This window comes from Nyctereutes procyonoides, unplaced genomic scaffold, assembly GCF_905146905.1.
Source record: "Nyctereutes procyonoides isolate TBG_1078 unplaced genomic scaffold, NYPRO_anot_genome, whole genome shotgun sequence".
In the NCBI taxonomy this organism is placed as follows: Eukaryota; Metazoa; Chordata; class Mammalia; order Carnivora; family Canidae; genus Nyctereutes; species Nyctereutes procyonoides.
This window is the reverse complement of record NW_026575030.1, coordinates 29,560,212-29,585,607: the sequence shown is the minus strand read 5'-3', so window position 1 is coordinate 29,585,607 and position 25,396 is coordinate 29,560,212. Positions and strand designations below refer to the sequence as shown.

Sequence of the window (25,396 nt, the reverse complement as noted above, 5' to 3'; positions counted from 1 at the left end):
CACCCTTCTACCTGTTTGCCTCCTAATGTTTCTGATATTTTATCTTATAACTTGTACATCTTGACCTCATGCACAACCTCTATATACTGAATAGGATTTCTCTGTTTTCTTATTGTTTCTCTAAAATTTACAATTATTCTACCCATGCTCCTGGTTTAGTCCTGATATCTTCTTTACTAAAATATCTCAGAAGATCATACTCACATCCAATGAAAATGGAGGTGGAATCGGACTTCTTTTCTTTAATTCATTCATTTACAAATATTTACCAATATTTTTAATTGACACTACTGTATACTAGACACTATACTCAGTGCTAAGGATACAACAGTAAATAAAATCAGCATGGTACTTGCTCTCAAAGATCTTATAGTTGGGTATGGGAGACAGATATTAAAACAAGTCATTGTAATAACTACCAATGGGAAAAGAAGGGGTGCTAACTCAGCAGGTAGCTTTGTATGTATGTGTGTGTTACTGGATAAAAACCTTCTGGCTGAAATGCAATCCAAGTTGGAATCTGAGAAACAGAATTAGCCAGGCGCTTTGAATGAACACCACCACCACTAACAACAAAAAATCCCACCTCTCCCCGCTTGCTGCTCTCATGGCATCCACATCCTGCCTATTTGGCTGGCTAGGGAGCTCATGTGTCTCTGGAGTTGCAGTTAACAAGAATGCAACTGATTCTTGGAAAGTCAGTAGTTTCCTTCCTGCCTCAACTATTTGGGCAGGTGAAAGGAGTGAGGTTCTGTACATAAATAATCTTAAAGCTCTCATTAGGCCAGTATCAGATCTTTTCTCTAAGCATTTTATTAAAAAATTCAAGCTACTATCAAAGAGAAAAACAAACTGAGCCATATAACAGGGTTACAAATAAGGGGTATTACCCAGTTCAAATGTAGGCTATCAGGGTACACCTTCTTGCCCCGAACTTCACCTGGAGACACACTACCCTCTACGATAAGTTTTAGGAAGAGCTTGTGACTTCTTCCATGAGTATTACCTTCATTATAGTTATATCAGAAAACTTACAATCTGACTAGAGGGGAAGACTTGGCAAAGCACTGAGGTGAGTATTCAATCAGGGGATTGAGGTCTGAACCTGCACATAGAGTTCTGTAGAACAGACTTAATCTAGTAGGCCTCCCATCCAAGTATGAGTCAATCTGCATCATTTTGGAAAAACAGCCTAAATAGGAGTTCAACTATTGTAGTTTTACTAGTCACTTCCAAATGATCTTAATACACAGAGGAGAAATACTCAGGCTTGCCAGATGGACACAACTGTATATGTACCCCCATTAAATCCACTACTTCTGAACCATGAACTTCAATTGACTCTTGACATTCAGCTGGTTGCCCACCTCTATTCCTAGATAGGGCTTATTTTTTTAGTGGAAGATAGCCATGTTCTAAAGATAGCCTCCATGAAAGTGGAGACAAGTATACTTATCATGCAGAAAATAATTCACTAAAGATTTGGATTTAGGTCCATGTCAGCTTGCTTCCAAGATGGAACAAATCCAAAAGTCAGGAAGGGAAAGAAAAAGTTGGGGACTTATAGTTAAAACCTTTACAATTTTTTTAACTACTTCCCTATAAAAGATATAAGCCTAGATTCAACACTAGCATATTCAGAATACTCAGAGATTCTTGGATTTAAGATATTCATTCCTTTAACCCTAATCTCCTCTTACAGAGTTCTTAAAGGTCGGTCTACTATTCTTCAAATGTCATAAGCCTTCTAGAATTTGAAAGCCTACTTTTTATTCAGCATTTTGAGAAGCCTAGTCCAAATGTACTCTCACAACCATTTATGGTCAAAAATAATTTTTTTAAATTTTATTTATTCCTGAGAGACACACAGAAAGAGGCAGAGACATAGGCAGAGGGAGAAGCAGGCTCCCTGTGGGTAGCCTGATGCAGGACTTGATGCCAGAACCCCTGGATCATGACCTGAGCCAAAGGCAGAGGCTCAGCCACTGGGCCACCCAGGCACGCCTATGGTCAAAATTAATACCTCAAATATTTACGTTTGCCTGATTTTGTTTTGAGAATACCCTGGTGCTATTTCTGTTCCTAACTGTGAATATCTTAGAGAGGTTTAGCTTAAATTAGTTGAATAGTTTATGTGGGGTAAAGATACCTAATCACCAATATATTTACTTTTTATTTTCAATCTCTTCTTTGGGAAGACCCAAAACCCATTACATCTGTGGTAACTGGATAGAACCACCTAACCCTCAAAGAGCCATTGGACAATGACTAATTCACCAGCTTTCTTAATATTACATAACAAATATGTCATCACTGTGAGTTCTGTGCCAGGACAAAGAGCTGGGAAATTTGCATTTTCCATGTCAGTCTCAAATGCCTGTTTGGTGTAATTTCAATGGACAATGATTCATTTGCTTCTATTTCAAAGCCCTGATACCATCCTTGTACTTTTGGTGTATACAGCTAGGCCATTCTGAACCCTTCTGGAAGGCATGGTAACCCTCTTATGCAGAATAGCTTTCAAAAGCATACTCTCCTAAACCATATGATTTCCAATTGTAACTGAATCATCTCCCATTATGGGAGGTCCTTGCCTACAACCTCTGTCTCCTCCATCTTTTGTCCAACATTTCCAGGCGTGTACTGCTAACAAGTTCCCAGGAACTGAGAGAGGAAGGAAGCTCTTCTGGTCCCTGAAGGGAGTAAGAAAAATTCTGATTGCCAGGATTATAGTATTAACCATTTCTGAGCCTATTATATTTTTTGAGATGAAAAGAATTACTTTTTTATTTATTCATGTATATGTGTACACACATATTTTGACTCATTTTATGAAGGATTTGAGGTGTTGCATAAACACGATGTTATGCAATGTCTCAAAAGAACTTTAATTGAGAGGGGAAAACGAGTATAAGCATTGAGATGCTGACATTAGCATATCTTATAAATACATGTTTTATTTTCCAACTAGATTAGAAATGACTTAAGGATAGGAAATCATTTCTTTAAGGATCTCTGATAAGCTCAGAACAGTATTTATTTTTTTTAAGATTTATTTTTGAGAGAGAATGAGAGAGCAGGGGGAGGAGTAATGAGGGGAGGGAGAGAAGTAGACTCCCCACTGAGTGGGGAGCCTGATGAGGGGCTCAATCCCAGGACCCTGAGATCATGACCTGAGCTGAAATCAAGAGTCAGCCACTTAACCGACTGAGCCACTCAGGGGTCCCAGAACAGTATTTTTAAATGGTAGGCATTTAAAAGCCTTGAAGATGTTTGTGAAATTCAGTGCCGACGTTGTTAGTAATCCTCTTCAACTTGCTCAGGAATTGTAAACCACGTGTGATATGTGAGGAGAAAATGGAGGACAATGTGAGGTCGATATAACTTCCCTGAAGGTCAGCCAGCAAGCTGGGGGAAGGACAGAATTAGAACTCACACCCCTCCATTTTCCAGGCTGTTGCTTAGCCCACTGAACCTCACTGTCTCTGACTCAGTGCATTAATATAGACTGTGAAACACAGATTGCCTGAACATATGGCAGAGAGGATGAGAAGATAATATTCCATGGCAGGATTCATTCCTGCAGACGAGTGGCTGCAAAGGCTGTTTTTTCTTTTTTCTTTTTTTCCCAGAGGATTCAGTAAGTGAAGCGTTAAGCACTTTTCTTATTTTTGTCTCCAAATGATACAACTTTTCCCCTTGAATGAGATCAATTTCTGGGTGTTCCTATTGTCAGGGGAAGCTAGTAGAAGTGAGGTCAGGAGGTGTGCAGATCTCCCCACAGGCTGTGACGAAGAATAATGATAAGTCCCATGCAGAGCACTCGGCATTATACCTGGAGGGGTGCCTATAATTGCCATTCCCTCTCCTTCCTCTGCAAACCACATCCTGTATTTAGGACACAGGTTCTAGAAATGTCTCCTGGTCTAGATGCTTCTATTCTCCTTAGCAATAATGTATATTTTATACTCTTAATATGACCTATCAATTTCTTTCTCAATATAAATGAGTAGATGCCACTAACCATCTAATTCAAAGGTTTCATACAAAACACTGGACAAGTAATTGTAGATTTTAACCCTGGATTATTTCTTGAGCAGGAGACAGCAATATAGGGATTGCAGGGAGGAGAAGGAAATCAGAGCAGTGGGCTCATGGTCCACGGCTTCCAAAGCAGAGTGTCCAAAAGTGCAAGGACTTTAGTTATAACTTAGGGCTGTGGTTTTTAAATTGGTGGATAATCTATGAGAGGAATTGGGGAGATGGCATGGACAGGATCCTGTATGTTTCTTCCCAATTTATATGCTGTATGTCTGTGCTGTATAATAGAAATTTCATGGAAGAGTTTAGTTGGAAGGGAATCCCTGGGTGGCTTGGCGGTTTGGCGCCTGCGTTTGGCCCAGGGCACGATCCTGGAGTCCCAGGATCGAGTCCCACGTCAGGCTCCCGGCATGGAGCCTGCTTCTCACTCCTCCTGTGTCTCTGCCTCTCTCTCTATGTCTGTCATAAATAAATAAAAAGATCTTAAAAAAAAAAGACTTTAGTTAGAAAAATAGAGGATTTTGTAATGAAAAATAGTTTTAAAAGCTGATTTAGGAAATGGTTGGTTCTATATAATAATTTATAGTACTTAGGGGTATGGACATTGGCTTAGGAGTCAAATATGGCTCTGCCTCTAACTAAGCCTTTGAATTTGGACCAGTTGCTTAGCCTTCCCATGCCCTTAGATTCCTTATCTGTAATAATGAGGTAATAATTCTGTCTACCTCACAGGTTTGTAATGAGGCCAAATGAGATAATACGTGGAAGTACTTAGCATTGAGACTAGCACACATTAAACACTCACTAAGAGGTAGCAGCTGTTACAACTTCATCATTGATATTACCATTACTTTTGCAGTTATTATTAGATCTATCCAAACAAATTGGATTCATTGACTTATTTGAGCCGGAAGTTAGGGAGAATGTGGTGGGACTTTAATGATCCAACAGTGAATGATAAGTCCCCTACTCCTGAAAAGAGAGCATGAATGTTCTGGTGGAAACAGAAAGAAACTCTAGGAGTAGACAGTATTTCAGGTCTCAGCCATGTGGACTGGCTGGACATGCCCCATGACAAACTGAAGATTTGTGTCTCTTATGTCCCATGTTAGGGGCTGAATTGTGTTGTGTCGCTGCCATCACCACCAAATTCATGTTGAAGCTCTAATGTCTAATGTCTCAAAATGTGACTATGTTTGGAAATAGGGTATTTACAGACCTAATTCAGTTAAAATGAGGTCATTAAGGTGGGCCCTAATCCAATATGACTGATGTCTTTATAGGAAGAGAAAATTTGGACACAAAGTGTACGGAGGGAAGACAAGGTGAAGACACAGGGAGAAGATGACACTAAAGCCAAGGAGAGAAGCCTGGAGCAGATCCATCCCTCACAGCCCTCAGAAGGAACCAGCACTCCTGACACCTTGATCTCAGACGTCTAACCTTTAGAACTGCGAGAATTAACCTCTGCTGTTTAAGCCACCTCGTCTGTGGTACTTGATTTGGCAGCCCTAATAATACTGGAGATTTTATATCTTAGTTTAACTTGGAAAGGTAGCTTTCCTTTACCAATCCAAATGTAGGGAAAACAAGCTGGGGACTAGTACGCCCCTGGAATTCCAGTTCTACTCTTCCTTTTTCCTGAAATGCTACTTGTACATATCAGGATCTTTAAGACACACCCCCACCCCCAATCAGCATTTTTTTCCAGCCAACATTTTTCAGCCAGCTTTTTATCTCATATCCTCTGCCACTTTTATCTTTTCAGAGTCATTATAATGGCATCTCTAGCACGTGGCTGGCACCTCAGCTGCACCCTGGGGCCTGGCATATTCACTACCTAGAGTTAGGGCTTAAAGGAGTTTACCAATGGAGGTTTGAATCAGGCAATATAATGCCTGCCAAGATAATGCCTCTAGAATATCCTGAAATCAACTGTTAACAAAAGGCAAACAAACAAAAAAATCATTGAATTTTTCCCCATCAAAAAAAAAAAAAAAAGACTTTTAAATCCAGCTGCACCCAAAATGAAACAGCCATCAAAAAAAAAATAAAATGAAGCTCCCCATTAGCTGTCAGTTCACAGCAACTCCAATCAGCTGGTGTGCCCGAGCCTGCGGGAATATCTCCACAGCAGCCTCCCACATGCCAAACTTGACTGCTCTGTGTGAGCCACATTAGACTTGTCTGCCATCAATCCCCGGTCTCCTTTGCAGCAGCAGCTTAACGAGGTGAGGAAGCTGGCATCACCAAGAGGCAAACGCTGTTTTAGGAGGACAGAGAGGAACTGAGGGAGGAGCTGCCGTGGAGAAAAGCTGGATATAGGCCATTAAGCAACAGAGTTTTTTTCCCAAGATCTTCCCATATTGTCATTTCTATGCAGATATGTGGTTTTCAAATCTCCTACTGTCAGAATAGGCAGTGGAAGATGAGTTAGGAAGCACCAGATCACAGCAAGCTGGCCACCCTCACATAACTGCATCCTATGGAGGAACTGGGAGACTATGCCAGTTTCTCCCCATGCATCTCTTTGAGACTGGAGATCTGGCTCCTCCCAAGATGGACTATAGATTCAGGTTTGGGGCTTCCTTTAGAATTCACAGCAAGAAACATTGAGAAAAGTGCACATTTTCTTTTTGCTCTCAGAGACCAGTCTGGTTTGAAGCACGTTCACAGTGTATATCACCACTAGGGGAGCTGATCTAGCTTTCTCCCCCAAACTGCCATTAAAGGGGGCCTCACCTCTGGCAGTGGGACCAAAATGAGGAGTGACTCAGTAATTACACACAGAAAGAGCCCCCTAACCAATTCTTTGTGCTAGCAAGGAGAATATCACGTGGGGCAGCTCAGCCTTCTTCACTCCCTTCCTGGGGCCAGTTTCACAGATTGCTTACAGACTGCAACAGCACCGAATCTGGAGGGCCTTCTTGGAATAGAAGCTGAACTTCTATTTGAAATGCCTCCTTCCTGCTGTTCTTAAATAACACTGACAACAATAATAGGCATTTATACCAATAGGGTCCTTCAGAACCTTTATTAAATCTTTCCAAATATACTCTCTTGCTTCTCTCCAGCAAAGAAAATATGCTTTGTGACATGTGCCCAGAAGATGGCCGCATAGCTTTTGGCTACTGGAACTACCCACTGTCTAAAATAACTCCCTTATTTGTGTCCAGGCTCTGACAAATGCCTAGCAAAGGTAATGGCCTGCAAACTTCTTTGACCTAGTAATTTGGTGTATTATATTTTTTTAAAGCCAAAGAAACTCAGCAAAGTGACCTTAATGATCTACTTGCTCAACCACACAGCTGACATTCGAATTAGAATTGCAACCAAGTGGCCATCCAGTCTTGGCTTGAAATCCTGGGATGAAGAATGTAGAAGTTACTACCTTCTGCACAATGGTTAAAAGTGAACACAATTTTCCCCTTTAGTATGTTGAAACTCTCTTTTATTAATTCCATTTAGCTTATCCCTTTCCCCAAAGACCATGAGTATAATGGTAGTTTGTACTGAACATGACCAGTTTTTGAAGAGTGGCATTTTCTTCACGTCATTTATTATACAATTTGGGATAATTCTCTAATGATGCAACTTGGCTTAATGAAAATAGCTCTGACCTTGGATTAAGAAGATACAGGTGTGAGTCCCAGCTTGCTCAATTACTACCCTATAAATTAGGAGGCCTATTACTCTCACTGTTTTTAAAATGGAAGTCAAGCTGTATGTTCTCAAGGGGGTGGCTAAGAGGGTTCAATGGGATAATATATGAAAGGAATTTGTAAATGGTAAATTGTTATATACACATAAATTGTTTCTTCTTCTTCTTTTTTTTTTTTTTAGACTTTTAGGTTACTCCTTGGAAAATTATGCTAAAGTGGGTAAAAAAGGGAAAAGGGCAAGCACATAGTGATTTAATTAGATCCGCAGGACATTGCCTTCACATGGGTAGATGGAGACCCCAGCCCTTCGGATTTCAGCACATGGATATGTGGTAACTTAATATGCAAATGAAAGGTCTCAGAGGGCACACAGTCTCCACATGTGCCAATTAATCAAAAGAAACAGTATCATCCTCTAATTCCACTAATTAGAGAATCATCCATAAGCTACTAGGTTTCTGAGCTACCAAGGTTTAAGAAATTTGCAATAAATTATGAGTAATACATTAGCCAGGGACTAAATTGCTACCAAGTGATATGAAAAGAGGAGGACTCAGGTTATCTCTGTATTTAAAGGTTTCCCATCTTAATTTTCTTATTGTTTTCCATCTTAAAAGGATTCTGAACACCTTGGTTGTGAAGGGCTATAGATTCCCCTGGTTCAGTGTAACAAGGGATCCAGAAATAATACATAAATGCAACTGTTAAGTAATGTGATCGGAATTTTAACAAATGCATAATTCATCCAAACGGCTGCTTGCTTTAAAACACTTTGTGGATTTTTGCACTTGTTTAATAAAACCAAAATTGCTAAATATTAGGGAATCCTCCAAGAATTGCTCTCACCTACTCATGTATTCATTTGAACCTTCCCAGGGGTAGCAAATTATCATCTGAGGGTAGATCTGAATTTGGAGGCAACTAAAAGATGTTTGGATCTTCTCTGGTTATGAAGGTAGGTGATCAAACAGAATAATCATATTTGTCAGCACCTGAAGGACCGTCTCATCACCTATACGCTTGTAGGAGAGGCCTGATAGCACTAGAACAAAACTCGAGGCATTAGATTTGAGTTCCAGTATAAGATCAGATTGGCTTGAGGATATACTGGAAGCATCTAGTTTGAATCTGCTTAAGAGGCATTTGGCTTTTAATTTCACTCAAAGCATAGGTGCAAGAGATGGAGGCCTTTGCTCCTGCTGTTCATTTACCTAGAATGTTTTTTTTTTTTTTCCAATTCAAAGCCTACCCATTCTTTAATGTTCACCTTATACACCATCTCAATTACAAAGGTTTTCCTGATAAGTCTCCAACTGGTGGTTTTTACTATGCTCGTTGAGCTTTCATTATACCTGACTTGAATCTTTCTTACGGAAGCTATTGCTTTCTGTGTTTTGTGTTTGGTTTTATATACTTCTTATTACTTCTCATAGGTAGTAAACTTTTGGAGGGTAGGATTTGTGTCTGAGTCTTCTTTGAATCTCACATAACTAAATTAAGCTTTGTACATTTCATATTTGACAAATATGAATTATGAAGTATCTATATATAGTATAAGCAGTATGCACACACATATATGTATATACACACATATGCAATAACTAACTGTACATACAGAAAGACATCCAAGTAGGTACTAATTTATGTACATAAAATATCACTCTTAATGGTGAAATGTTAAAAAGTATTTCCTGTGCTTGCTACAGCAGCACATATACTAAAAAGTATTTCCTTATTTAATAAAGGAAATGGTGATGGGGGGATGGTCAAAGTAGGAAAGAGTAGGAAAGAGTGATTAAGGAGTGCACTTATCATGATGGGCACAGGGTGATATATGGAATGACTGAATCATACATTGTATACCTGAAAATAATATAACACCATATGTTAACGATACTGAAATTAAAATAAAAAAGAAAAAAAGATTAAAAAGTATTTCCTTTAAAATTAGAACAATACAAAAATGGCTTCTATCACAACTTCTGTTCACCACTATGATGGAGATCCCAGCCAGTCCCACAGGACAAGAAGCATAAACACTAGAAGGAAAGGAACATAAGTATCTGTTATGCACAGATGACAAAACTGTCTGTATATTGATGCACCCAGATAATGTTAAAGGTTCTGACTTTGCTCCTCATGAGAAGAACAACAACTATTAAAGAACAAGACAGCACTGAGAATCCTAGAGTATGAGTGTGAGGCTGAAGCAACCTCTGTATTATAGAGATCAAGACAGATGGCATTAGAAAGGTAAGAAAAGTGGCTATATAATGACCACATTACCCTTCTCCCATGCCAGAGCACCACAACATGGAAAGGTCTGCTCTGAGCCCCCAGTCCCTCCTCTGAGCCCCCAGGAAAAGAGAACCCAGAATTGGAGTTTCTTTGCTGGAGCCCCACTTGATCTCATACCACACAGACTGCAGGGGAATCTGCAGGGCTCAACCACCTGACTATAATGGAGAAGAAGGCACATAGATCTTCACAGATTGAGTTCATACCTGTAGTGTACAAGTGGTAATTTCAACTAGTAGCCTTTCTTATCCAAAGAACTAGGTTGAAGGGCACACTCTGAAAAGGGAATTTGGTGGGGTGCAGATTTGCCTGATTCAGATCCTCAAATGAAAAGTTTTGCCAGCCCTAAAAGCCCAGTCTGCCTATGACCAGGAAAGGAGGAGTAACAACCCCATCCATTGTGCAGAATGTCTTCTGACCCTATCTGACCAGAAGGGCTGGTAACAACTATAGGAAGCTGAGTAGCCCAGTGGCCCTGGAGAGTAGAAAGGGGTGGACAGTGCTGATTGCTCCCAAAGCAAAGCCAGTATCAGGCATGGAGACTTCCAGTTTTACCCACAGGCAGGGGGGTAAATTCAAAGCTAACAGTGAAGGTAGTGCTGGGGATCTCCCAACTGAAGAGCCTGTTTGAGAAATAAGGTAGTGTGGAATGGGCCCTCTAGATCACCTTCTCAAGCAAAGGAGCTGTGACAGCCCCCACCTATTGTGAAGTATCTTCTGGTTCCATCTGACCAGAAGGGCTGGCAACAACTTCTGGACACTGTACAGCTCAGTGGTGCTTGAGCTGAGAGAAAAGTAGGCAGAGGTGATAGTCTGTAAAGCAAAGCTGCTGCCTCTGTTTGGCTAGAGAACTTAGGGAGTGGTTTGGTTTGAATTAAGACAAGAAACAAAAGGCTTTGATGGCTTTACAGCTGCCTTTTCCACTGTGCGCCCAGGCAGGGAATCTAATTTGTAGCCTCACTCATAGCTGAATACAGTGTTCAGCCTGTCCAACTAGAGAACCTAACGAGAGCACACAGAAAGCTTTATAGCCCATTCAACAACTCTACGTGCAACGGCACTTGAGTAGAGAGCACAGCCATGGCTTCCTCTGCCTGCAGGGCAAACCTGGTGGCCTTACCTGACCAGGGAATTCAGTGCACAATTTATCCTGATGTGGGTCCTCAAACTAGATGGATAGGCCCTGGGCCCCATCCTGCTGTCTTGTTAGGGCAGGGAAGCTAATTAATAGCCTAAACTATTACTGAATCTAGTACCTAGTCCCAACTATCTAGTCAGCCTCACCCAAGAACCCAGACAACCATGGGGACCATCTTACAACCTCACTTGGCTAAGGAACTAAGCCAACAGTCCTATCCAACTCTTCTCAGCCAAAGCCACAACCCTTCATCCCCATCCTCAAAGGCCAAACAGTTACCTCACCTCAAAACAGAGCATCATGGCAGGCCCCATCTGTCCAAAGAGATTACCAGCAAACACATCCAGAAACCCAAATTGAGCTGACTGGTGAAGAACTGTTTCTGACTAAGCAAACCGCTAGAGTCTGGAAGAGGAGCCCAATCAATTGATGTGCAGATAGTAATGTAAGGAATCAAGTATCACAAAATAATTCAGTACATATGACACTACCAAAAGAAACTAATAAATCTTCAATAATTGACCTTAAGGAACTAAAGATCTACAAAACGTCAGACAAATAATTCAGACTAATCCTTTCAAATAAGTTTAGTGGGTAAGAAAACCCAGACAGACAACTAAACAAAATTACTAAAACAATCCATGAACAAAAATGAGAGGTTTGACAAGAAAATGGCAGCCATCCAAAAAAATATCTTAGAGTTTGAAATACAGTAACTGGACTAAAGAATGCAATATGGAGTTTTAAAAGTAGATTCAACTGTATAGAAGAAAGAATAAGTAACCTAGAGGATAGGATATTAGAAGTTACATAGGAACAAAAAGAAAATAGAATGAAGAAAACTGAAGAACGTTTATAGGAATTATGAGAATATTAAAAAAATATATTATACTATGAGAATTCCAGAAGAAGAGGTAGAGAATGGGATAGAAAGTACCTTTAATGCAATAATGGCTGGGAATTTCCCAAACCTGGGAAGAGAAATGGGCATGCATATCCATGAGGCCCAGAGAATCCAAAGTAGATTGAACCCACAACTAGGCTACACCAAGACATAATTAAATTGTCAAGAGTCAAAAAATGAAGAAAGAATTTTCAGAGCAGCAAGAGAAAAAGAGGTCATATACAAGGAGCCATCAGTGGATTTCTCAACAGACATTTCAGGCCAGGAAAGAATAGGATGTCATATTCAAAATACTGAAAGAAAATACCTGTCAAGTGAGAAATTTACACCTGGTGAAGCTGTCCTTTAGAAACAAAGGAGGAATAAAGACTTTCCCATACAAACAAAGGCTAAGGGAGTTCATTACCATTGGAAGTGCCTTATGAGAAATGTTAAAGGGAGTTCTTTGACTGAAAGTAAAAGAATGCTAATTAACATTATAAAAACATAAAAACTTAGCATAAATCTCACAAGTAATGGTAAATATATAGTCATAGTTAGATTCTACAATATAGTAACAGGGGTACTTAATTCATTTACAACTCTAATTTAAAAGTTAAAAAAGAACAAATGTAGCAAAACCAACCATAACTACAGCAATCTGTTATTACACAATATACAAAATGTAAATTGCAGCAGCAATAGCCTAAAATGTAAGGTTGGGGGCTGTGCAGAGAAATAAAATTGTAAAGTTTACAAATTCTATTGAGAGTAAGTTGTTATCAGTTTAAAATAGGATGTCACAAGTTTAAGATACCTCTGTAAGCCTCATGGTAACCATAAGGGAGAATCCTTTATTTTTATTTTTATTTTTTTTTATTGGAGTTCAATTTGCCAACATTTAGCATAACACCCAGTGCTCATCCCGCCAAGTGCCCCCCCCCTCAGTGCACAAGGGAGAATCTTGTACTAATTACATAGAACATGATGAAGAGTTAAAGTATACTGATACCAGAAGACGTCAAAACATAAAAGACTGCAGATAAGAAACAAGGAAAAATAGATCTACAAAATGAGAAAACAATTAAAATGACAACAGTAAATCCTTACCTATCAATGATTACTTTAAATATAAATGGATTAAATTATCTAATTAAAAGAATATTGAATGGATTAAAAAGAACACAAAAACTACACAAGATCCAACAATATACTACCTACAAGAGACTCACTTTAGCTTTAAAGACATATAGATTGAGAGTGAAGGGAAGACATTTCAAGCAAATGTTAACAAAAAAACAAATCAGGAATAACTATATTTCTATCAGATACAACAAATCTTAAAACTGATAAAAAGAGACAAAGAAGATTATTATATAATGATAAAGGGATATATAATTATAGGGATATATAAAATCAAGAAATTATAACAGTTGTAAGCATTTATGCAACCAATATTGAAGCACATAAATGTATAAAACAAAAACTAAGAGAGCTAAAAGGAGAAATAAGTAGTAATACAAGAACAGTTGGGGACTTTTATATCCCACTCTTAACAATAAACAGATCATCCACACAGAATCAATAAGGAAACAGCAGATTTGAATACTATGGATCAAATGAAACTAACAAATACATGAAGAACATTCTATCTAATAGCAGAATACACATTTTTCTAAAACACACATAGAACATTTGCTAAGATAGGCCATATGTTAGGCAACAAAACAAGTCTTAGAAAATTCAAAAAGACTGAAATAATTCCAAATATCTTCTTTGACTACAATTATATGAAAGTAGAATCAGCAAGAGGAAAGTTGGAAATTCATGAACACATGGAAATTAAACAATACTCTCCCAACAACTATTGAAACAATTAATTAAAGAGGAAATATAAAAGTTTCTTGAGATCAATGAAAATGGAAACACAACATACCAGAACTTATGGGGTATAGCAAAAGCAGTGATAAGAGGGAAGTTCATAGCAATGAATGCCTACATTTAGAATCAAAAAAATATTCCAAATAAACAATCTAACTCTATTCCTTAAGGAATCAGATCACAAACTGAGACTGAAGTTAGCAGAAGAAAGGAAATAATATTATTGCAGAAAAAAAATGAAATATAGAACAGAAAAACAGTAGAAAAGATTAACCAAACTAAGAACTGGTTCTTTTTAAAGAAGCAAACTTGACAATTTCTTATAAAGCTAGACTAATCAAGGAAAGAAGAAACAGTAAAACTCAACAAAATTTTAAATGGAAAAGGAAACATTACGATGGATAAACAGAAATTCAAAGGATCATAAGAGGCTACCATGAACAAATAAATGCCAACAAACTAGATACCCTAGAAGAAATGGAAAAAAAAAACCTCTTAAAAACATATAACTTACTAAGATAGAATAAGAAGAAATAGAAAATCTGAAGAGCAGTTACAGATGAGGAGATTGAATCAGTAATCAAAAATCTCCCAATGAAGAAAAACCCAGGACCAGATAGTTTCACTGAAGAATTTTACAAAACAGTTAAAGAAGAATTAACACCAATCCTTCTCAAAGTCATCCAAAAAAAAAAAAAAAAACAAAACAAAACAAAAAACAAAAAACAAAAAACAATGAGGATGGCATACTCTCAAACTCATTTTATGAACCCAGAATAATCCGGAAATAAAACTCAAAAAAGGACACTACTAGAAAAAAGAAAACTATAAGGCAATATTCCTGATGAATATAGATGCAAAAAAATTTTAATAACTACTAGCAAACTGGATTCAGCAGTACATTGGAAGGATCCCTACACATGATTAAGTGGAATTTATTCTTGGGATACAGGGATGGTCCAACATATGAAAGTCAATATGATAGATCACATTAATAAAATGAAAGAAAAAAATCATATGATCATTTCACTAGATGCAGAAAAAGCATTTAACACAACTTGACATCCATTCACAATAAAAACAAATTAGGCTAGAAAGAACATATCTCAACATAATAAAGGCCATATACTAAGCCCACAACTAACATTATACCAATGGTGGAAGATTGAAGGTTTTTTCTCTAGATTAGGAGCAAGACAAGGGTGCCCACTATCCCCACTCCTATTTAACACAGAAATGGAAGTTCTTGTTACAGCAATCAGGTAAAAAAAAAAAAAAAAGAAATAAAAAAGTATCAGAATTGAAAAGGAAGATGTAAAATTGTCTCTATTTGCAGATGACATGATTTTATATGTAGAAAATCCTAGACTCAACCAAAAACCTTTCAGATTTAGTCAAGGAATTCAGTAAAGTTGCAGGATACAAAACCCAGAAGCACTACTATACAGTAACAACAAATTTTCTAAAAAAAGAAATAAAGAAAACTATCCCATTTATAATAACATCAAAACAATAAAATATTTAGGAATAAATTTAACTAAGAATGTAAAACATATTTACTCTTAAAATGATAAGACACTGATGAAGGAAATCAAAAAGAAACAAATAAATGGAAAGGTGTACTGTGTTCATAGATTAGAAGAATTAATATTGCTAAAATGTCAATATTATCAAAAACCTTCCGTAGATTCAATGCAATACCTTTCAAGATTTCAATGGATTTAAATATATATATATATATATATATATATATATATATATATATATATATATTTATTCATGACAGACACAGAGGCAGAGATATAGGCAGAGGGAAAAGCAGGCTCCTGTGGGGAGCCTAATGCGGGACTTGATGCCAGGACCCTGGGATCATGACCTGAGCCAAAGGCAGATGCTAAACCACTGAGCCACCCAAGTGCCCCTCTAATGCATTTTTTAAAGATGTAGAGAAAATGCTTGCTAAAATTTGTATGGAACCATAAAAGACCCCAAATAGTCAAAGAAATTTTGAGAAAGAGCAACAAAGCAGAAGGTATCACACTCCTGATTTCAAGCTATACTATACAGTCATCAAAACACTATGGTACTGGCATAAAAACAGAAAAATAGACCCAAGGAACAGAATTGAGAGCCCCAGAAGTAAATACAAACATATACAGATTATTGATATTTGACAAGGGAGCTAAAAATACTCAATGGAGAAAGAGTCTTTTTAATAAATGGTGCTGGGATAAATGACAATTCACATGTCAAGGGATAAAACTGGACCCATTTCTTACATCACTCCAAAAATTAACAAAAATAGATTAAAGACTTAAATGTAAGACTTGAAACCATGAAACTCCTAGAAGAAAACACAGGAGTAAAACTTCTTGACATGGGTCTTTGTAAGGATTTTTTGGATATGACATCTATAGCACAAGTAACAAAATAAAAAATAAACAATTGGGGCTACATCAAACCAAAACACAAAACAAAACAGAACAGCTTTTTCACAGCAAAAGAAGCCAACAAGGTGAAAACACAACCTACAATCTGCAAAATGGGAAAATAATATTTGCTAATCATGTATCCAATGAGGAGTTAATATACAAAATATAAAGAAACATGAATAGCAAAAAAAAAAAAAAAAAAAAATCCCCCCAACTCCTCCAAAGAAACAAAACAAAAACTCTCCATCAAACAACAATAAAAAACACTCACACACAAAAACAAATGACTCAATTTAAAAATAGGTGAAGTACCTAAATAGACATTTCTCCAAAGCAGATATCAGAAAGGCTAACAGGTATATGAACAGATGCTCAACATCAGTAGTCATTAGGAAAATGAAAATTAAAATTTCAATGAGATTCCACTTCATGGTTGTTACAATGGCCACCATCAAAAAGTCAAGGGATAACAAATGCTGGTATGGATGTGAAGAAAAGGGAACCCTTGTGCACTACTGATGGGATTGTAAATTCATACAGTAACCATGAAAAACGGTATGGAAGGTCATCAAAAAGTTAAAACATAACTGCCATATGATCAAGAAATTCTACTTCTGGGAAGATACCCAAAGGAAATAAAAATACTAACTTGAAAAGATATCTGTACCTTCATGTTCATAGAAGCATTATTCACAGTAGCCAAGTCATGAAAACAATCAAAGTGTCCATCAATAGATGAATGTAAAAATAATTTGTGATATACACACATAAATACACACACAAAGGAATATTATTCAGCCATAAGAAATGAAAAAATCCTACCATTTGTGACACCATGGATGGACCTTGAATGCATTCTGTTAAGTGAAATACGTCAGACAGAAAAAGATGAATTCTATATTATTTCACTTATATGTGGAATTTCTAAGAATAACAAAAGCAGAAATCCCCTCCAAAAAAGCATAAAAAAAAAAACCTCATAGAAAAAGAGATAACTTGTGGTTACTTGATGAAAAGGAGAGAGGGAGGGGGGATTGGAGGAAGGTGATCAAAAGGTACAAACTTTCTGTTAAAAAAAAATTAAGTACTAGTGATATAATGTCAAACGTAATGACTATAGCTAACACTGCTGTAGGACATATAACAAAGTTTTAAGACAGTAAATTCTGAGAGTTTTTATCACAAGAACTTTTTTCCTTTTTTCTTTCTTTTCTTTTTATTGTACCTATATGAGAAGATAGATATTAACTGAACTTAATCTGATAATCATTTCACAATATATCTAAATCAAATTATCTTCTGTACATCTGAAACTTATACAATAATATATATCAATTATTTCACAATAAAACTGGAAAATTGATATAGAAAATAAAATTTATACAATTTTGGAATTAAGAGAATTGAGAAAATTCTATGGCCTATAGAATGGCAAAAAAAGTCAACTGCATTTCTAGATACCATTCAAAAAAAGGATATTCCTTTTTTTTTAAGATTTTATTTATTTATTTTATTTGAGATAGCAAGCAAGCCAGAGCATGAGCTGAGGGAGGGGCAAAGGGAGAAGGACAGAGAATCCCAAGCGAACTCTGCACTGATCGCAGGAGTTCGTGTGTGGCTCTATCTCATGACCCGGACTGAGATCATGACTTGAACTGAAACCAAGAGTTGGAGCCACCAAGGCACCCTGAAAAAGGATGTTTCTAAAAAGATAAATAGAAAAATGAAAATCATGCCATATTCATGCATAAGAATGCCCAGTATTATAAAGATATCATTTCTCAAACTGACAAACGAGATTTAATGTAAGACTATCAACTGTGAACTGTATTTTCTGTTGCTGAATTTGACAAACTGGTTCTAAAAATTTATGTGCCAAGAGCCTAGGGCAATTAAGAAATACCTAAACGAAGGTACCTGGCTGGCTCAGTCAGCAGAGGACAAAACTCTTGATCTCAGAATCGTGAGTTTGAGTCCCACAATGGGCACAGAGTTTACTTAATAAAAAATTAAAAAAAATAAATTCCTAAACATAAAAAAATAAGATGTAGACAGGGTCCTTATTTATTCAACAGCAAGTCTATTTATAAATATTAGGCAAATATAGATACAGATATTTAAATATACAAAGAAAGTAATACTAGACATAGGAACAGAGAACTAGTTATTAGAAACAGATTTTTGCTTATAAGAGACCTGGCATTTGATCAAGCTGGCATTTCCGATTAGTGAGAAAAAGTTAACATCTTATAATCATTCCAGGACTATATTATTTATCCCCAGGGAAATAAATGAAATTATAATTCTACTCAGTTCAGTTCTAATCCATTGAAATGCATATATGCAAAGGTAAAAATTTCAAAACTTTTAGAACAAAATGTAGGAATGTCTGATTACCATGAAGTGAAGAACGATTTCTCAAACGTGATACAGAAAGGTTAAATGATAGTGGAAAAGACTGATAAATTCAACTATATTAAGCTTTAAGAAATAACTTTCTATAAAACATTTTGAAGAAATAAAAAGCTAAGACATTAATGAGAAATTTTTCTTGCAATTGCAATTTATATAACTGATAAAGGGTTGCTATTCAGAGTAAATTTGAAACTCATAAAATCACTATGAATAAGATAAACTGCCTGTGTGGCTCAGTTGATTCAGCGTCTGCCTTCAGTTCAGGTCGTGATCTCAGGGTCCTGGGATAGAGTCCTGCACTGGGCTCCCTGCTCAGTGGGGAGTTTGCTTCTCCCTCTCCCTCTACCTACCCCCTTTCTCACGCTCTTTCTCTCTCTCTCTCAAATAAACAAAGAAACAAACAAACAAACCACACAAATATGGGAAAGATATGAACAGGAAGGAACAGACTAGGAAATCCAAATGACTAATATATGAAAAAATGAAACTTTAGTGTTAATCAGGTACATTTTTAAATGGTATAATATTTAATATAATCTTTAAAAATTTTAAACTCTAATAATTTTAAGTGTGGCAAATATGCAGGGAAACAAAAACTGTCTTAGTCTTCAGATGAATGTACAACTTAATATGGGTAGAGACTGCTAGTTATCTCCCAATATTTGTATTTCTTTTCTTTCTCATCAGTAATTTTATTTTTAACTGGATCCAGGACCATGTAAGTTCTGGCCAAATGGATACAAGAAAAAAGTACTATGTGCATTTTTTGAGAAGGGGTTATACACTTCTTCTTTTTTCTTTTTTTTTTTCTCCTTTTTCTTGCCAGCATATATATTGGCTGAAGCTTCAGAAACCATTTTGGACCTTGTATGAACTTGTGGATGAAAAGTATACATATGAGATATGAGGTGTTCTATACAATAGAAGAACCCTACATCTTTGAAACTGTGAAGTGTGTTACCATCTCTGGACTGGCCACCTCTAAACTTCTTGAATCTGAGACAGAAATGCATGACTTTAAAGTATTATGATTCTTGATTTTTTTTTTTTTAATTCACGGCATCCTAACCTAATCCTAACCAATACAACCTCATTAGGAAAAAAATTTGCACTATCCCATAAGGTTGAAGATGTGAATAACCTACATTTTTTTTAAAGATTTTATTTATTTATTCATGAGAGAGACAGAGACAGAGGGAGAGACACAGGCAGAGGGAGAAGCAGGCTCCATGCAGGGACTCGATCCCAGGACTCCAAGTTCACAACAATGCAGGCGCTAAACCGCTGAGCCACCCAGGCGCCCCCCTACATTTTTCTAAGTATATGCTTTGAAGTACCACATTTTTATGTGTCCCGGGAAGCATGTACAAAAATATTCATAATAACATGGTTCTAAGACTAAATACTAGAGATACCCCAAAAGCCCATAGATAGGAGAATGGCTAATGATAACCTTAATCTTTAAAGAATCTACCAGCATGATATAATTTATAAAAATTCAACAATAAGGAAACAATATATTATTTAAGGATATATCCAGCTATACAATTTGTAAGTTAATGAAGAGAATGATAAATTCATATTTAGGATAGCCATTACCTCTGGTGTGGGAAGGATAGAGGCTCAATAAGAGAGAGCTATTTGAGGAACTTCGGAATGTGCATAAGCTTCCATACTTTTTTATGTTTGATGCTAAGTACAAGGATATTAATTTTATTATTTTTACTTTAAAACTTACGTGTAGGTAAATGTTCTTTTGAACCAGTGTAAAAATTTTTACAGTAACAGTGGGAAAAACAGTGGGGAGGACAAAGTAGTGCTTGGATTTTCAGGTGTGTGTGGAATAAATCTATTTCTAGAAACATGAAGAGATTTAAGCTTGACCATAACTCAATTCAAATGGACAAAGGTGACTGCCCCTTTTATAATCACCACATCACAATGGTCTCAACCATAGCTATCATCTTCACCATCATCCCAGTGTCATCATTTTGTGTTGTCTCTTAGGTTCCTGACAGTTTACCAAATGCTTTATATTATTATCTCAACAATCTTTAGCAATCCCATGAACTAGATATTACTAACTCTTTACAAGGTCTTCCTGAAGTTCAGTTCAGAGTAGTGAATGAATAAACTGGCTTTGTCATAGTAAGTGGCTGTGCGTGGGTTCAAATGCAAACCCACCTGTTTCCAAAATGTGTAATCTTAACCATCACACTGTTTCTTCACAACACTCATTTCAAATATGTCTACTTCTACTGTCACCGCTTCAGGCACAATAATGGCTACCACAGTTTCTCTGAAGCAATATTCATAGAGGTGCTTTAAAGACGTAACAAAAAAGAAAGGATGTTGTGAATATATGACTGATTGCTGACAATACGTCTGAGAGTTTGGAAGATGAGACACTGAGAGAAAAGACGCAGGACATTCTGAAAGATTGAGGACAAAAGGATAGAAAAGGAGTAAGACAAATTAAAATCAGGAAAATAGGCAAGGAAAAAAAAAGGATCAGGAGAATGAACAGAAAATAACAAGACCATCCTAAAGAATTTGTTTTTTCTTTTCCCCAGAAGCCTCTTTCCTCACTTTGGAATAGGTGTTTCATCTTCTGAAATGAGTTGGATAAATAACAAGAAAAGGTTGAAAAGTAATTTCATGTCCACAGAGCAAACCCTAGGATAGATTGTTTTTCCCTCAAAAACCTTTCATCCAGAAAGCTTTAAGGTCTCCTGGTTTTGGCAATAATTATGGCAGGGGCAATAATAACGCTGCCTAGTTGGTGTTTTCCCCTTGGCAGCGTGTGTATACCCATCAGTTTGTCACAATAATATCTTCAAGTTCACACACTAATTTGCATGAATCCATTTGTTAGTCTACGGAAGTAAGGGCTCTTTCATGCCCTTGGACCTCAGTGTATTTGGGGCTGTCTTTCTTGGACATCCGTGCTAATGAGGTACTTTTAGGTCAGAACAAAAAAGTTCTTGCTTTACTTATTTTGTGTATTTGAATATTTTAGCTGTGCATTTGAATGTATATATCACAAATCTATGTAGAAATTTCTATGGGGTGTGAAAACTCAGATTGTTAGGGTGGGAATACAACACTTTGTACTTGCAAAAATTATTTAAAAATAGGGTATTTACCTACCTATTAAAAGAGATAATTTTGGTACTGGTGGTTAGCAGGTGGGGTGTGCAAGAGAACCCTTCCTCCTCTAAATTCTGTGATATATGTGTTGTCATGAGCTCTACTATATATATTTATTATGTGGTTTTTATAGCAAACACTGTACATTATACTTCATTTAATCAATATTTTAATTTTAATGATGTTATGGAAGTTGTGAATAGGAGACAGAAAGGAGGCAGATTAGAGTAATGGAAGTAGTTCATTCACCCTCTCCAAGGCATGCCAGGGCTAGGAAATCAAAGGTTGTGTTCAGATAATTCTGAGGCATGAGAATTAATTCCATGATGGATAGGCAGGGAATATTACCGGAAGGGGAGCTGTGGAGCAGTGGGTCTGGAGTCAGAAAACGGCTGCAAAATAGGTTTCTTAACTCTTCATTTTAAAAGTTCAAAATTTGGAGCACCATGTGGCTCAGTCAATTAATTAAATGGCTAACTCTTGATTTCAGCACTGGTCATGATCTCATGAGATCAGGCCTGGATCAGGCTCCCTGCTGGGCATGTAGCATGCTTAGGATTTTCTCTCTCCCTCTCCTGTCCCTGTCCTCCACCCACCTGGCACTCCCACTGGTGCACCTGTGCTCCTGAGAAAGTGAAGTTCAAAATTACGCCTGTACAATGTCAATGAGAAGTATATCATGATGAATTATGCCCGCACATGTTTTTGTTTGTTTTTTCAAAAATTTAATAATAAACAGAGAGGTCAAAACCCAAGATGATTTTCCAAACTAGGGCAATGATCTTTTTAGATTATAATGTCCAGAAAACTATTGTTAGAACTTGGTGAAAAAGCTCTTTAAGAGGGCTTTATCTTATCTTCAGAAGCCCTACAGGGTAATACTTTCTCATTTGCTTTTACATTACTAAAGAGACTCTTGTTTTTATAACAAGGACTAGTTCTCTTATTTCTGATGCACTGATTGTCCTAATACTACGAAGCTTTAAAACCATTCTTGCATCAAGTCTTCTTTTCCTAATTATTATTATTTCATTGCTGCTGAGCATTAATAATATGCTAGATATTATCTTCTTAACTCTTCTTACAAGTTAATAAAAATAGAGTTTCTCTACTCCTTTGGTGACTACAACACTTAAATAATGTAGGCATTAATTCCTGTCAGTCATTATCACTCTGGGGAATTTCCCTTACATACTGTATATGAAATCAGTCTATTAGAATACTTATTAGATGGTAGACTGTGTAAGGGAAAATTTCATGATTTTCACATAGAGGTGCTCAATAATGTTTACTGGATAAAAGAATATATTTCAGCATAGTTTAGCAGAAATGTAGCTTTTGAAAAAAATGGATTCTATGTCCACGTTTTCCTCCATGATTTCTTTCTAAAGTGCATTCAACTATCATTTGAAAAGTAAGTTTTCTAGATATTTTGTGGCTATGTAACAATATAAATTCTATATATCCATTAGATAAAGATGAAGAAAGTAACTTTCAAGAGTACAAATTTATTAGGTGTAGGACAGTAATAGGAAAGATCTAATGGGAGAATGTCCATGAATTCTGGCTGTGATTATATTCTACTTAGCTTCTCATTTTATGAACAAGTTCTTCAAGTTCATAAAGAAGTGCTTGAAGAGTTACTAGAAACGATGTTGACAATGTCTAGCATTTCCGAAGAAATGTAGGACAAAAGGGAAGCCAAAAGTTGTTGAAACTAAATCAAACTATTATGCTAACTGCAAAACTAAATCACCTGATTCGAAAGGGAGAACTTTGGAAAAATAAAGGTAGAAATGCCAAATTAATAGAACTATACACTAAAAAGGGTAAATTACACAGTATATAAATCATGCTTCTATAAACCACACTAGGAAAAAGGCGTTTTTATAAGCATATAATATGTCATTATTAAAATTTTTCTCCCATTACTGTGGCTTCCGTGAAGCCATGGGACTAATAACTGTACCAGAAGAAGTGATGCTAAAATTAAAAATATTTGAATTAAGCTGATTTTGGTATCAGACAAATATGGAAAACTGAGTATTTTATGTTACTTCGGGCTAACTTTAAAAACCCATATAAATACCAGCTTATTCAATGGTAAAATTTAGAAAAGAGTAAATATATCATAGGGTTATTATGAGAATTTGTGAGGATAATGTCTATAATAGACTTAACATGTAGCCCCAAACATTTGAATCATACATTACCTTCTGTGGCAATTAAAAAGGCTTCACAGACAAGAATGAGTAAAAAGAGCATTACTAGCAAGAAACATAGAATGAGCAAAGTGACTGGGACAGACAGGAAAAGGACATGTGGTTTGAGTGCAGTACTGAATCTGAAAGGGAGAAGAAGGAAGATACATCTAGAAATGTGGGATATTACCAGACGGTGGGTGGTGTTAAATGTTATTTTAAGGAGTTTGGATTTTATTCAACGAGTAATAAAAAACACTTAAACATTTTGGATTAGTAGAATGACATGATTTAAGTGGTACTTTAGGAAGATTAATTTGGCAGCAATCGATAAGGACAGAGTAAAGGTGAGAATGGCTAGATATGGAAAGCTCGTGTAGGAGACTAATACCACATGCAAGTGACAATGAGGTCTTGAATTAGAATTGTCGTGGTAGTAACAGGTATAATGCAAAACATATGAATATGGAGGATGTTTTCAAGTAAAACTGATAGAATTTGGCCTTGGAATGGAGGATAGCAAGGGGCAAGATAGAGAAACAAATCAAAGTTATTTTTGAGGTTTAGAACTTGAGCATCTTGGAGTATTCCTGAACCATTACAGGTTCTATTTAGGATGCTTTGTCTATTTTACGATGTGTCTGAGATACAAACATGAAGGATATCCTGATTGGATTTTTGGCCAGTTAATTGTAAATACAGGTCTGAAACTAATGAAAGCAATTGGGATATTTTTGCATTTTTCTGAGTTACAGAAATGACTAAAGTAGAGAATAGAGCTTTGGAGGATTCTTGCATTTACAGGCCAAATGGAGAAACCTAATAGGACACAGAATTTAATGTACCTGAGAAATCAACTTCAGTAAATCTAGAAAGTCAGGAGCTTGATTGATGAAAGTTCAAGAGAGTAAGAGAGAAGGGAGGTGATAGTTTAGAGACAGTGAAGAGAGATGACTTATTCAAGAATAGCTATTCGCTTGGCTTCTGTACTTCTGTGCCCACCCAGTTACCCTCCCACCTTTCTGACCACATGTCAATGGTTGACTTTTTCTTGGTCATCGTCCTAAGTAATCTCTTAGCAGTATCCTATGCTCTTAACTTTTTAAAAGTCTTCACTAATACCTTTTATGTAAATAAAGCACAAATCTATATTTCAAATCCTTATCTCGTTCCATAGCATTTATAAGCATCTATATTCACATGTCTTCAAAAACTCAAACTCAGCATGTACCAATAGCACCTTCTTGCCAAAGGAACTCCTCTTTTGGCTTCATCGTTTCACTTTTCTCTCAATG

General features: G+C 36.6%; 1 protein-coding gene across 2 annotated transcripts in view; it reads right to left on the bottom strand.

The window, feature by feature from the left end:
* The window catches only part of LSAMP (limbic system associated membrane protein), a 637,373-nt gene that overhangs the window by 159,565 nt on the left and 452,412 nt on the right, over nucleotides 1-25,396 (bottom strand). The gene's annotated exons all lie outside the window — the stretch shown is intronic.